The sequence below is a fragment of the Haemaphysalis longicornis genome, unplaced genomic scaffold (genome assembly GCF_048455015.1).
Source record: "Haemaphysalis longicornis isolate Haplotype H1 unplaced genomic scaffold, Haemaphysalis longicornis Haplotype H1 scaffold_1, whole genome shotgun sequence".
Taxonomy (NCBI): Eukaryota; Metazoa; Arthropoda; class Arachnida; order Ixodida; family Ixodidae; genus Haemaphysalis; species Haemaphysalis longicornis.
In genome coordinates, this window is record NW_027526203.1 from 21,422,254 (window position 1) to 21,435,443 (window position 13,190).

Here is a 13,190-nt window from a genome sequence, read left to right on the forward strand (position 1 = left end):
AGCGTAGCCGCCTCCACACAGCAACACACGTACCAATTAGGATTTTGACCCCCGCTCCCCCCTGTCCACCGCCCCAGAAAGTCGGGAGGAAACGAGCCTTCCCAAAAGCAGCGTAGAAGGTCGCCGGCACGGCCGTCTCAAAGGGCTGCCACTCCACCGACGGCTTGGGGGACACGGCAAAGCGACGAGAAGGGAGGAGGGTCATCGCCCCGAAGGGGTCCACTGGCGCTGGCATCACTACACCGCCGTTGTGCATAGCAGCCATTAACCACAATGGCTGTTAATCAACAGTGCCGCTGTCACTGCCTTTAGTTGTCCAAAGCAAAGCTGCCGGTGTGGTGTCTCTTGCCGCCGTACAACTGCGATGCGCGCCTTCACTTTGTCACCCTGCCGTCGCCGGGCTTGGTAACGTTGTTGCGCTTCCTCTTTGAGCGATCCTTCTTGTCCAGACGGGCGCGCCGACTGTGGCACAAGGCTTTTGTACTCCCACGGTAGCTTTCCCTAAGCGGGCGTAATGTTAGAGGCGCCAGACGGTGGGGTCAAGCATCCCCTCGCGCCACTCCGCTCATCGCCATCCGGTTCGAAGCCCTTCTGTCGCCTTGGCTTGTTCGGCGGCCGCGGACGCTGCACACGTGCGTGAGCCGGACGTTGGAAGGCATTCCGTAGAGAAACCCTACAGAGGGTTTCTCTGCGGCAAGAAGACTTCTTACCCTTCTTACCGACAAAAGCAAAAGCAGCATTCCCACGAAAACTAGTGAAAAACGCGCTGTGAGTTCGGCTCAGGGAAGGAATTCGTTGAGCCACAAACACCAGCCATGGGCGATAGTATCGGCCGACAGCACGGCGCGCTAGGATGGAGGAATTAGTTGAATGTTTAAAGACAAAAATTGTCTTCCCCACCAAAACATATGCGACCCGAGCCGCTGAAACCGCCACCCTGGCGAAACAGGCGATAAGTACTGCCGTCGAGAGAACGGAAGCACCGATTGCAGACGAACAGGGTAAAGGGGGTGCAGCGAATTGCAAGTGGCCGGCCGGCAGCAGAGCACGAAGCCAGTGTACAGCGGTACTGGCTTCCGCGTAAACGGAGCAAACATACCTCGTCCGTTTTTTTTTTAATCCCACGTTGACCAGCAAATGAGACATCTTTTTTTTTCTAAATGAACCTAATCCACAAACCAAAACTGAGTCAGATAAAACTGCACTGCCAAGAAAATCCCGGCAACTTTCCCTTTAAAATTTGGCAAATAAATAGTTGACACAATTCTCTGCAAACGTGTACGCAGATCTTACTTCGTGTGGAAAATAAGCCAGACACTAATGTGGCATAGATCAAAATTAAGGAGCCAAATTCATTTGCCCAATGGGATTTCGCGTTTGGTGTGACGTTTCGGGCTGTTTTGTGCGTTTTTGCATCAATTTTTTTTTTGCATTTGAGAGCTGGCGTATCATGAGTTCTGAGATCAATGAGGAGATCGGCAAATTATCAAATTATCTGATGCCACACGACTACGACAACGTGAACGGAAGCGGAAGTGAACGAAATGAAATTGAGAGGTGTGATACTATCATTTTATCTCATCTCCCTCGTCCTTACGGAGTAAAACTGGTTATTATTATTGTTATTACTCCAATATTTCCCATTTACGTACCTAACAAATTAGCTGCCTCTTACAAGCCATGGCAAGCCATGGAAGATGATTTGAGCAGGCTTTTGTAAAGCGTTTTGGAAATTTATGGCAAGGCAATGAAGAGCTTCATGAGTGTTTTCAGGCGTGTCCAAAAAAGTACCCTTCGGAGCCATTCATAAAGAGATGCTAATGCTGCCAAGAGGACTCACCGGCTCTTGATGTATAGTGTTACTGTATTTTGAGCTCTGTTGCGTGTTTATTGCCTTTTTTGCTTAAAACTCTATCGTACTGTTCTTGAAATTCGATTCTAATAAAGTTTTAATAAGAATGCCGCACCAATTTGTCTGTATCAACTGAGTACGAGCCAAATCTGAACTTATCCTAATATTGCTCAAATTCTCCGCATAATTCTTAATTACTTGTCACTATAGACTTCCCCTAGCTGACATGTGAAACATGTCATTTAATAGTTTTGACAGCCCTGCATTTAGGTCCGGTTCCAAACCTTTCGTTTTTTCCCCTCAAATTCCCCTTAGGTGGATTTTGCTCATTTCGAAAAAAAACGCCTCAAATAGCTATCAAGCCCAGGATTTGTATGGCGCCGCTTTAGAATGTGTGTTAGGGAAGAGGAGAGGTGGCGCGGGGAAGGGGGGTATGGCCCAAAAAATTTCGGGGGGGGGGGGGGGCCCGGGCCCCCCGGGCCCCCCCTCTGGGTACGTCCCTGCTGTCTCATACGTGCTGTGTGGTGCGAGTATCTTTTTTGTGTTTTGCTCACGCAGGGAGGCTCATGTTCAGCAGGGAGCGTGCAGGTGGACACATTGGCATTGCCATTGATGAAAATGTGCCGTTCAGGGTGATGCAGAGTGTAACGAAAGGCTGCCTCTTCGGAAGAGACCTAAAGAAGGTGCAAGAGTCAAGAAGCAAACAGGTATCACTGATTATGCACAGTTCTCGTTGTGGGCTTGGCTCTCCTCTTTTTTCTGAGAACGCGCTTGAGGCATTGACCCGTAGTCACTACGTATTGCGTCTTTACTTTGTACGTGAATGCATGCCTGTGTTCGCGTGCATGTGTGCGCGCGTGCGTGCTCGTGCGTGTATCATCTCAAACTCTCCTGCAAGGCCGGCAAGGGTACTAAGCCAATGCAGCCGCATGTGCCTCAGAACAGCAAAGTTATTTATTTACCTTGATCAGCTAAGCTATAACTAAAAGCGTGCGCACACGAATGCGTAAGACCAATCGGTCCCCCAAACTAGCGAGCAACACATCAAAGCAATGCTTCTAGCCCTGCTCTTACCATTTTTATGCTCTTACCCGTTCCAATGTCACATTTTCTCTTTGAGGTAATAATGAATAGGTCTGTAGCGCCACCATCATCTTCTTAAGCACCACCATCATCATCAGCAGATTGGCCAGCTGGCACAGCGGAACATACTCGGCACCCGGCGCACCTCGGGAACGGCACCTGCGTTCTACGCGCCTCGTCGTGTTCATGGCACAGCCAACGCAACCACAATAAACGTGGGCTCGGCCGCACCGCGTCATCAGCCGCGTACAATTTGGTGACCCGGACAAGCGGCTTTGCCATGGCATCACACCGCTGCTTCCCCAGCCACAATGCGGACAACGGCACGCGACGAACGTCCATCGCCCTCCCAGAACTTCCTTTGCTGATTCCGTTTGACGCCATCAGAAACCACGCTGCATGGTTCGTCATCCTGGAGAGCCATTTTTACGTTCACGATATCCAGTCCCAGGACACCAGGTACCTCATCACAGGATTAATTTTGACCACCTGGGAATCGAGCCGACATCTCGTACACACGGGCGTTTTTTGCTTTTCGCCTCCATGAGAAAAGCGGCCGCCGCAGCCGGGAATCGAACCCGCGACCTCGTACTCAGCGGCGCAACACCTTAGCCACTGAGCCACCGCGGCGGGTAGGAGTCTCGTTTCTACATTTCTGAAAAAAAAAATGAGATCGGGCTTTTTTTTTTTAAATTTACGCATTTTTAAAAGAAAGCACAGCCGTCAATATTTTTGTGTAATTTTTGTATTTTTTCTAGGCAAGCGATCTGTTGCAGATATTTTTAGAAATATCTGGCCGACTTTACCTACTTTCAAGTTCGTCATTATGCGGAAGATATGGAGATACGCAGGGATTTATACATCCCCCTCCCCTCCCCACCAACATCCCCCCAGACGGATTTTGATACCCTCGAAAAAATATTTTCGCAACCACGAGCATCCTGGCCAGGGATGTACACACCCCCCAACAGACCTCCCCCCCCCCCCCTGGGGGATTTCGACCCCCCCCCCCCCCAAATCGAAATTCTGAATAAACCCTTGGAAATAAACGGCGTCAAAGTGACCGACAGTCTATCCTATGGTCCAATTTCACGATTTCCTTCAAATTTTTTTTCACAGCACAACGCAATGTTTGCTTCGAACTGTTTCTGGTGTAGTTATTGGCTTTAGATAGATTTCAGACATAACTTTCACAGCTTGCCATGCACAAAGAGACAAAGTACGCGAAGAACTGTAAATGCCTAAAACCGCGCGTCACCCGCGCGTCACCTGCGCCATTTTTACCATTTTTGCCCTCGCGAACTAGAGGAAAACGGGCTGCACGTTTCGGCTATTCCCTGACTTGCGCATAAGTCGTAAAATACCAGCAAAAACAAAAAATGTGCGTGTACACGCATTTTCGATCTCTCGTGGAGTCAGCTTATAGATCTTACAGCTTACAATACTATAAAAAATCACATATGAATTAAGAAGAATATAATGGAGGAAATAATTCTAATCAAGAAACACAGAGAAAAACAAGGAATCAGACATAAACAGTGCTGAATTCAGAGTCTCCAGACCACTTTTGCTGGTATGTTTTAAAAATTATTAACCATGATTTCTGCTATAATGAGTTTCTTATAAACTGCTGCTATAAAGTACCAAATACACCAACAACTTCAGGGCAGTCTCTTGCGGCAAGCTATACATGTTCATATTAGAAAAAGGCATTAATTCTACCTAAAGATTATCTACATTTATGCAGCCGTCTCAAGTGTTAAAAATAGCAAACATAGCTGCGGTGAAATGTCAAAATGATCTTTATTGAGGAGCCATATATTATGTAATTTAAAGGGGCCCTGAAAGGCATTTTGAGCACACTAAATGAACTAGCGCAACCGTTAGATTGGGTCGTCAACGTCCTCTGTGCCAAGTATTACTCTTTTACGCGCAGCGGAAAGCTCACACTTTTGTTGCAAAGTTTGTCGTTTTTTTCTCACCCTTTCCTTCGTGTTTTTGGACGCCGCCATCTTCACATGTCTACATCATCGATTCCCAGATGTTCGTCATGAGCTAGACATCCTGCTCTTGGGTGGCTTTTTCACGCACTTCCGGCAAAGAGATGAGTCGTCTGCTCAGCGTCGGCTGGCCGGCTGATCTGCCAGCGGAGTTCCGGAGTGCTTGGGCAATTTACGACAAACGAAACAAGTGTAAAACAAACGCTTAACCGTTTGTATTGAATGCAACACGGCCATAACACGACATGGATATTCTCTTACCCGAGTTCGTTCCATAAAGAAAGCGTTGAAGCCCCGTGGCACTTCTTTCGTGCAATCGCAGAGAACGCCCTGAGCCGAATGCCCGGGTTTGACGCATACATTTTATTCAACTTAAAACAATCCAGAGATGCGTTTCTAACGAACACAACGTCACAACATGCGTTGAAAGTCTGCACCACGATTGACAGAGGATGGGTTGCCTCCTGCCGGTCGTAAATTCGGTACTCACCTTGCGCGTGGTTTGCGGGGACGAACAGCAAGTCACGTAACTCTGGCACACAAGCCGATGGCTTTTAAATGCAGAGCATTTCAGTAACTCACGATGTCACCCGCGTTGACGTCCGTAGTCGTAGTCCGCACCCCTCCCCCTACACTATATATAAAAAAAACACTATCCGGCGCCTGGTTTCGATCCCTTGACCCTGCGGGCGGAACGCAATGTACATGGTGCTCTACCCACTGCGCCACAAAGCCGACACAGAATGGGAGGCTACGAACGCGCCTTATATCCTTGACTCATTCAAACTATATAAAAAAATACTATCCGGCGCCTGGTTTCGATCCCTCGACCCTGCGGGCGGAACGCAATGTACATGGTGCTCTACCCACTGCGCCACAAAGCCGACACAGAATGGGAGGCTATCCGGCGCCTGGTTTCGATCCCTCGACCCTGCGGGCGGAACGCAATGTACATGGTGCTCTACCCACTGCGCCACAAAGCCGACACAGAATGGGAGACTACGAACGCGCCTTATATCCTTGACTCATTCTAACTATATAAAAAAATACTATCCGGCACCTGGTTTCGATCCCTCGACCCTGCGGGCGGAACGCAATGTACATAGTGCTCTACCCACTGCGCCACAAAGCGGACACAGAATGGGAGGCTACGAACGCGCCTTATATCCTTGACTCATTCAAACTACGTCAAGAAGCTGCTGATACAACGCATTCACTATCACCAACTCCCCAAACACTAAACGTTAACGCAATACACCCACCCCCTATGCGACGCATTTACTCGAGTCCCCCTCGCGGGGAGATGGGCCCAATTTTTTTAGCCACGCACACTGCACATACCCCATGCGAGGTTGAGTCGTACGTCGCTCGAGAAAGATAATCCAGACCATGGGAAGCACTATCCACCCGCAGTAGCACAACGTCGCATTTCATCGCGAAACAAAGGCGTCCACAACACACACACCATCGCCTCCTGTAATGCCAAACGCATCTCGCACTTCCCAATGGGAGTGAGTGGTACGCCTGCAGTGCCCACATGTCGCGAAGTGGGGCCCCAAGCGAACCGGGATCACGCAACGGTAACTGACTTCTGGAGTGGTTTGTGCCTTGTTGCCAAGGCAACCGATGTTTGAGATTGTCAAAGAAATGGCGCTCGCTCCAGCGCTAGAAAGCTCAGAGCCGCGGCGGAGCATGTTTTGCCAACGTTGCCGCTCTCCACCACGCGTCGCCCCAAGCTGAACTGGTCACATGATTGAAGCGTTTTGTGCACGGGTTCTGTATCGGTTTAATATGACTTTTTCACATGCCGCCGGCAGGAATTACCACCGCCGCAAAATAAGACCCGGCACCAGCGGGGCCACATCTGATACGGCGCTTTTTGGATAAACAGTGCGCGGTGCATCAAGGGAACGAGCGCACGACCCTCCCCGTGCGGCTGCGAGTTCGCCGCCGATAAAAAGTCATGTGCCGCCAGCAACGTACACCGCGAAAGGGCAAGACCAGGCCGCCGCATACATGCGGCCAGATTTTTCGTTCGCTTTTCCAGCCTTGAGCGGAGTGCGGGATTCATGGTGTCAACAAAGCTTGCCCGTAGCAGACGACAGTCTGAGCAGCGCAATAGCGGAAGTACGTCACCGCTGCGGAGCGCAGCATCATGGGAGGCAAGGCTCGCGCGCCGTCAACAGCGGAGAGTAAGTCGAAAGGAGGAGGAAACGCGGAGCGACGATAATGCGCGGTTTTTGATTTACGATTTCTCAGCTAATACTCATCGCTTGCAAATACATTGCAAATAGATTGCAAATACATTGCTTTATTTGTGTACATGTACATCCATGCATCGGCGGGAGGTATTTCAGGACCCCTTTAAGGGTTGAAAATAAGTATAAGTTAAAGTAATTGCATGCAGCTTTCATACTGGCATTATTAATCAGCTTGTACCAATCAGGTTATAACGGCACAGCTTTGAGAGCAGAACGTGTGGTGCTATATAACAATTGAGGAAGCTAAGGTTCATTTTACTTTTAAAGGTTTTAAAGTGGTCGTCTAAAAACTGTATATAATTCGTGTATGTTTTGCACTTGGTTTTCACTTGTTATTCTAGATGAACCCGCCAGACAAGTGCAGCAAGCGGAAACGGGAAGCTGCTTCATAAGAGGTGCTGTTCCGACTCAAGGTGGCACTTCAAGAGCAGGCCAGTGGGGAACCTGTGGTCTGTCAGCAGCGCTTCAATGTCAGCATGTCTGATAAGGACAGCCATTGCAACCATGACACTGACACTGATTGTGCAGGCTACGCCCAGCCTGTTAATCCAGATGTCGCAAAAAAAAATGTACAGCTTGTACAGGAGGGTGTGACTTCCGTGAGAACAGTGGAGAGTTGTCTAAAGTTCTACGTTCAAGATGTGCTGTTCGCAAACAGGCAGTGTCCCTCATCAGCACGTAGGGATTTTTCTCCTACAAGAACAGATATCAAGAACCACATTCAAAGGGCACTCAGGAATGACAGGTGCAGCTCTGTAGACCAAGAAAACGTTGCTGCATATGTGGAGCAGCTGCGACTAAAGGCACCAACAACAAAATGCGTTTTTCGCCCCTATCGCACGAAAGATACTGAGGCTAGCTTACCCGAGGGAGATGAACAGCAGTTGGCACCATCTGATGCAGATGTTCTGCACACTGTAGCAGGAGAGTGTGACGAAACGTTGTTGCTTTGCATTCAAACAGAGTTTATGCGAAAGCTTTTGCTGAAGTACGGTGGCGATGTAGTTTGCTTGGACGCTACATACAAAACTACGGATTACTCTCTTCCACTATTTTTGATTGTGGTAAAGACTCCCAGTAATTTTGCTGTTGTGGTTCAGCGGTGCTGTTGTGGTTCAGTTTGAGACCGCTGAGTGCATTGAGGAGGCGCTTGAAATCTTCAAGGATTGAATTGAAGGCGACGAGATTTGCGGCAGACAAGGAACAGGAGGAGGAAGAAATACTTCAGTTCAGATTTCTGAACGGCCCAGAGTGCAGCCCTGGCGAGTTATTCCTTCTTCTGTGGGGCCCATATGCATTCCGCGCGGCCTGTGTTCTGTCCACCCGCTGAAGCTGGGTAGGTAGAGAGGGCCTGGACAGCAGCATCTCCCATTGCTCTTGTTGGGTTGTTGACGGAAAGAGAGGAGGGTGCTCAGGGCTAAAGTCGCACACCCCGATTACTGGGCGGAGTGTTCCTACTTCTGAGCAAAATTTACATTCAGCGTCGTAGCGATACGGATGCATTAAGTGAACACGCGTAGGGGGTGGGAAGGAGCCCGGATTCTATTAGCCGTAGGGCAGTTTCTTGTTCTCTGGAAAGGTCAGGGTAAGGCGAAGGTACGGTCTGTCTCAGAAGGCGATAATGCTGGGTTATCTCCCTGAACGTGACAAGCGGGTGACTCTCCTCGTGCACCTCGATAGCACGGGACGTAATAGCGCAGGCTTGTTGGGTGGGCGTGTTTGTTGCCCTCCATTGAAGTGTGAGGGGGTGTCCAGATGAGCTGAATGGAACCGTTTGAGGACTGGTTTTTTAACACGCGCAGTGCAGGTCAGGACACCCAACCCGCCTGGTAATTCCAGTAGGCTTGCTGGGAATCGGTGACTACCTTCCGAAGCCAAGGTGATGGCTGCCTCTTCTGCTGCCATCATGTCTTGGGGCTTGAGTGAGGCACACGCATTGAGGGTGGTTTTGCTGGTAGCCAAGATGATGGCGTATTGCTACCCTCGATGTTTGGAGGCATCTGTGTAGATAACTGCATGATCCCCGCCGAGGGAGGTGTTTAGCGCTTGAGCCCGTGCTTTCCGGTGACCCTCGTCATGTGCCGGGTTCATATTTCTAAGCAAAGGGATCATATTTAGTTTTAGTCGCCAAGAGTCTGGGAGTACGTCAAGCGGAGGGACATTCTGGGCTGCCCAGCCAATCTGGTGAAGCATGCGGTTACCCGCCGCAGTTCTGAGTCGGACGTTCAGGTTAGAAAGATGGCCTTCTATCAGCTCTTCCACCGTGTTGTGGAGCCCCGTGCTAACCAGCCTCTGTGTGGACGCACTCATGAGAAGAGCAATGGCCTGCTCGACCGCCTTTCTAATCATTATATAAAGCATCTCTATGTCTTCCTTGTCGAGAAGAAGACAGGGGGTTGACGTAAGTGACTCTCGATAGGACAAAAGCTTCAATTAATCGAAAGGTACCGGATTACTTTAGACCTCGCTTCTTGTTATAAACTTACGACTTGACCAGACGGAATTCCGTCGAACCCTGGACTACCTCGCTTCTTGGTGGCAACTCGCCTGATCATGTATATGATTTAATTATAGCTGTTTTGAGGCGCTTCAAGGAGACGTCACTCTTGGTGTTAGCCTCGAGAGGTAGGCCCAGGATCTTGATGCGGGGGCTTGGAGTGATGGCCTGGCCATCAAGGAGTATTTGAATGTATTCCTTCATTTGGCGTGAGGGCGGACGACAAGGAGCTGTGATTTTGTACGTGAACACTGGAGGCCATAGGCTTTAGCATATTGGCGTACTAGAAGTGATAGATAGATAGATAGATAGAAACATTATTGTTCATGGGATGGTGAGGCGAATCAGCCGCCTCGGTCCAGGCAGCCGCTGAGGGCCCTGATGATGTGGGCCGCCAGTTCCCGCTGCTGTTGGAGACTCGCCGCAACAGCCAGCCACTCTCCGGTGTAATTGTGTGGTTGGGTAGGGTTGTAGGGGCACTCCCACAGAATGTGGTCCTGGGTAGGGGGAATAAGGCAGTGGGGACAGAGTGGGACAGGGGTGTCTGGCGTGCGTTGGAACAGATGGAGCCGAGTGGGTGTGTGCAGTGTATATGTTTGGGCCTGCCGAATGACTACTTGCTCGCGACGGGTAAGCCCGGAATGGAGGGGAGGGAACGTGCGGCGTATGCTTCGAATGTCTGCTAAGGTGGGGAGCGGAGGGGGAGGACAAGGATTTGTGTCGCGAGAAGTGAGATGCCATGCATTGGTGTGAGCTTCCTCTAATTTTTGTATTCTCACATGAGCAAGGTGCGCACAGGGCCGCTATACGGGCGTGAGTGGTCGCGTGACGCTTTCACGTGGCATTCAGCGAGAACGCAGGGGGTACACCCGTAGATGTGCTTGGTGAGTACACCACCTGTCTTCCCCTTCTTCGCGTGGCCTCGTAGCTAAGTCGGTAAGACAACGGGCTCTCGCTTTGTTAGTGTATTAGTTCCAGGTTCGATTCCCGGCGGTACCAGTAAATTCTTTTATTTGTTCGGTGGAGTTTTCTGGTGACACCAACGGTCGCGAAAGAACCCTTGGGGGGTAGGGGTAAAAAGCTTTGCTTTAAAACCGCTCCCGTTATTAGGCACCCTGCAATCGTCGGGCGGCGCCTCCATCGAGCTGACATGCGCGCTGCCAACGGCGGGGGCGCCAAACAAGCAGGCGCTCCCACGGCCGGGCTGGAGGAGCGGCGGGCGCGCACTTTCGTACGGCCTGCGCTTCGGGTATAGTTTCCACCTTTCACCGCCGCTAGTTCGTGGCGCTGGGGACCAACCCTCCCCGGTTGACCTACAGAACGGGCGGGGTAGATCGGTGGCGCCCGCGCATTTGCCCAGGCCTCTCAAGCTTAGACGTTCCTTGGTTTCCCTATAGGCGGCGTAAAAATCGACACCAACCTACAGCGGCAGTTTTCAAAATCAAGTCCACCAGACGGCGCAACCGAGAAGTTACTTTTGGTAGAGAATACAAAACATTCATTCCGTGACTCAGAGAGCCAACAAAGTTCGCTTACAATGTGTTGTTTAAAAAGATTATTAACAAGTTCCGCATCTAACATCTGTTGAGCAAATGTACGCAACTTTTTACGAACAGCCGACTGGTGCACCACCTCGCTTGTGAATTCGCAACCACAAAGCCAAGCTGGATTGCGGTTAACTTATTCTCTAATCTCTGTGGTCTTGTCAAGTCTAGTTTTCTTGAGTATTTCTGCGCTGTGAACATGCAGTAAGTGTGATACGTGCCACCGGGAAGGCTCAGCGACCCGCGTGAGCCTGTTGGAGACCGTGTTAGCGGGGCCGCTGTACCGCCGCATCGACTTGTTGTGATGGCGCATCTAGGCCTATAGCCAGGCTGCGACTGGCATCACTCTTCGTTTTACGGACTCGCCTCGGTCCAGACCTAGCCAAACGTACGTGTGCTCCTCACGACGGATGCGCCCGTCTGAGCGTGCTCGCCACTACAAGTCTGTCTCGCGGGCTGTGCACGGAGTTGGTTCCCACCACCTCGCTGAAGCATCGCCCCAAGGTATGCCGCCACATGTGCGCACCCCTTCCTGGCCGCCCGATAGTCACGTTGTGCCTCTTGCTCGCTAGAGACATTGCGATCAATCCCGGCCCCAAGCGCACGTCGTCACGTCCTACTTGCAGCCGCTGCGAAAAGGTTGTGTATGACGTCGCCGCTCTCCAATGTGATGGATGCGGAAGGTGGGCACATCGCATGTGCGAACTGATGACGCTCGCTGTATACCGCCGCCTTTCATCGTCGACTGAGTGCTGGTTGTGTGCCCTTCGTTCGAAATCTTAGCGCAAGTGAACGAGTTGTTATGGCAAAAAAAAAAAAAAAAAAAAATGTCACGAAAGCGACGTACAATTGCAGCGATCGAAATGAAATGATGTCCTGGCCCCTGTAAACTTGCGGAAGTCAAAAACGATTTGTTCTCATTTGCTGCTCACTGTGGTCTGTGCCAGTCGAGGCCATCTGGTCACCGGGCGTAACATCACTTCACTAGCGCGGCGCAAGTAAACACGCGGCCAGCGCGCCAGCCAGCAACCAGCAGGAGCAGCGAGCCGGCGGCTGCCGTGCGAGAGCAGCCATGTTATTAAGGAGCTCAAGCGGCCTGTGCAAAAAGCATCCGCCATGTTTACGATGATGATGATGATTTCTATTGGTTTCCCCTTTGTATCGGGGTGATGACATGTCATCTGACCAAAAAGGACTAATATACCCATGTTTTACACTCTTGGTTCAATACTAGCGCTGCTTAGGGCCGGCACAAAAAGCTTATTAGGCACAAAATACTTTTTTTTTCCTGTTACAGGTGGTAACTGTCCTAGGCAATATTACCCTCTCTGCTTTTCGTCCACCAGCATTCTAATCTTCTTTTCGTCCCCTCGACAGCCTTGAAGTTAACTTCCTCTGTGATACCCTTAAATCCTAGGGCTTCTGAAAGCCCAATATTCCCTTCATGTAGATTTGGATGGATACCCTCACATTCTAACACGATGTGCCGCATAGTTTCTGTTTCTTTTCCGCAGACCACGCATACCCCATCATTTTGTGAATACTTCCCCACAAAACTCTTAGTTCGCAGGCAACCTGCTCTAGCCTCAAAAAGCAAAGCACTGCCCTGGGAATTATCGTAGAAATTTTCCTTTCTGATGTTCACCTTCTCAGCCCTGTACCTCTCTAACGACGTTTTAGCTGCCATTTTTTCCCTCCATTTATTCGTTTCAATCTGCCTTGCCTCTTTTTTGGTTACCTTGGCTGTTTTGGATTCCCCACTGTTCTTTCGGTATTTCATCGTTAGCCTTCTAGTCTTTCTTAACCACTGCGTGTCCACGCTTTTCAAGTATAGGTACCTAAATACCTTAGCTGCCCACCTTCGTTGATCCATTGCCCTCAACCTCATCTCAAAGCATATTTTACTCTGAGCTTCTCTAACTTCAAACGACGCCCAGCCCATATCCCCCTGAA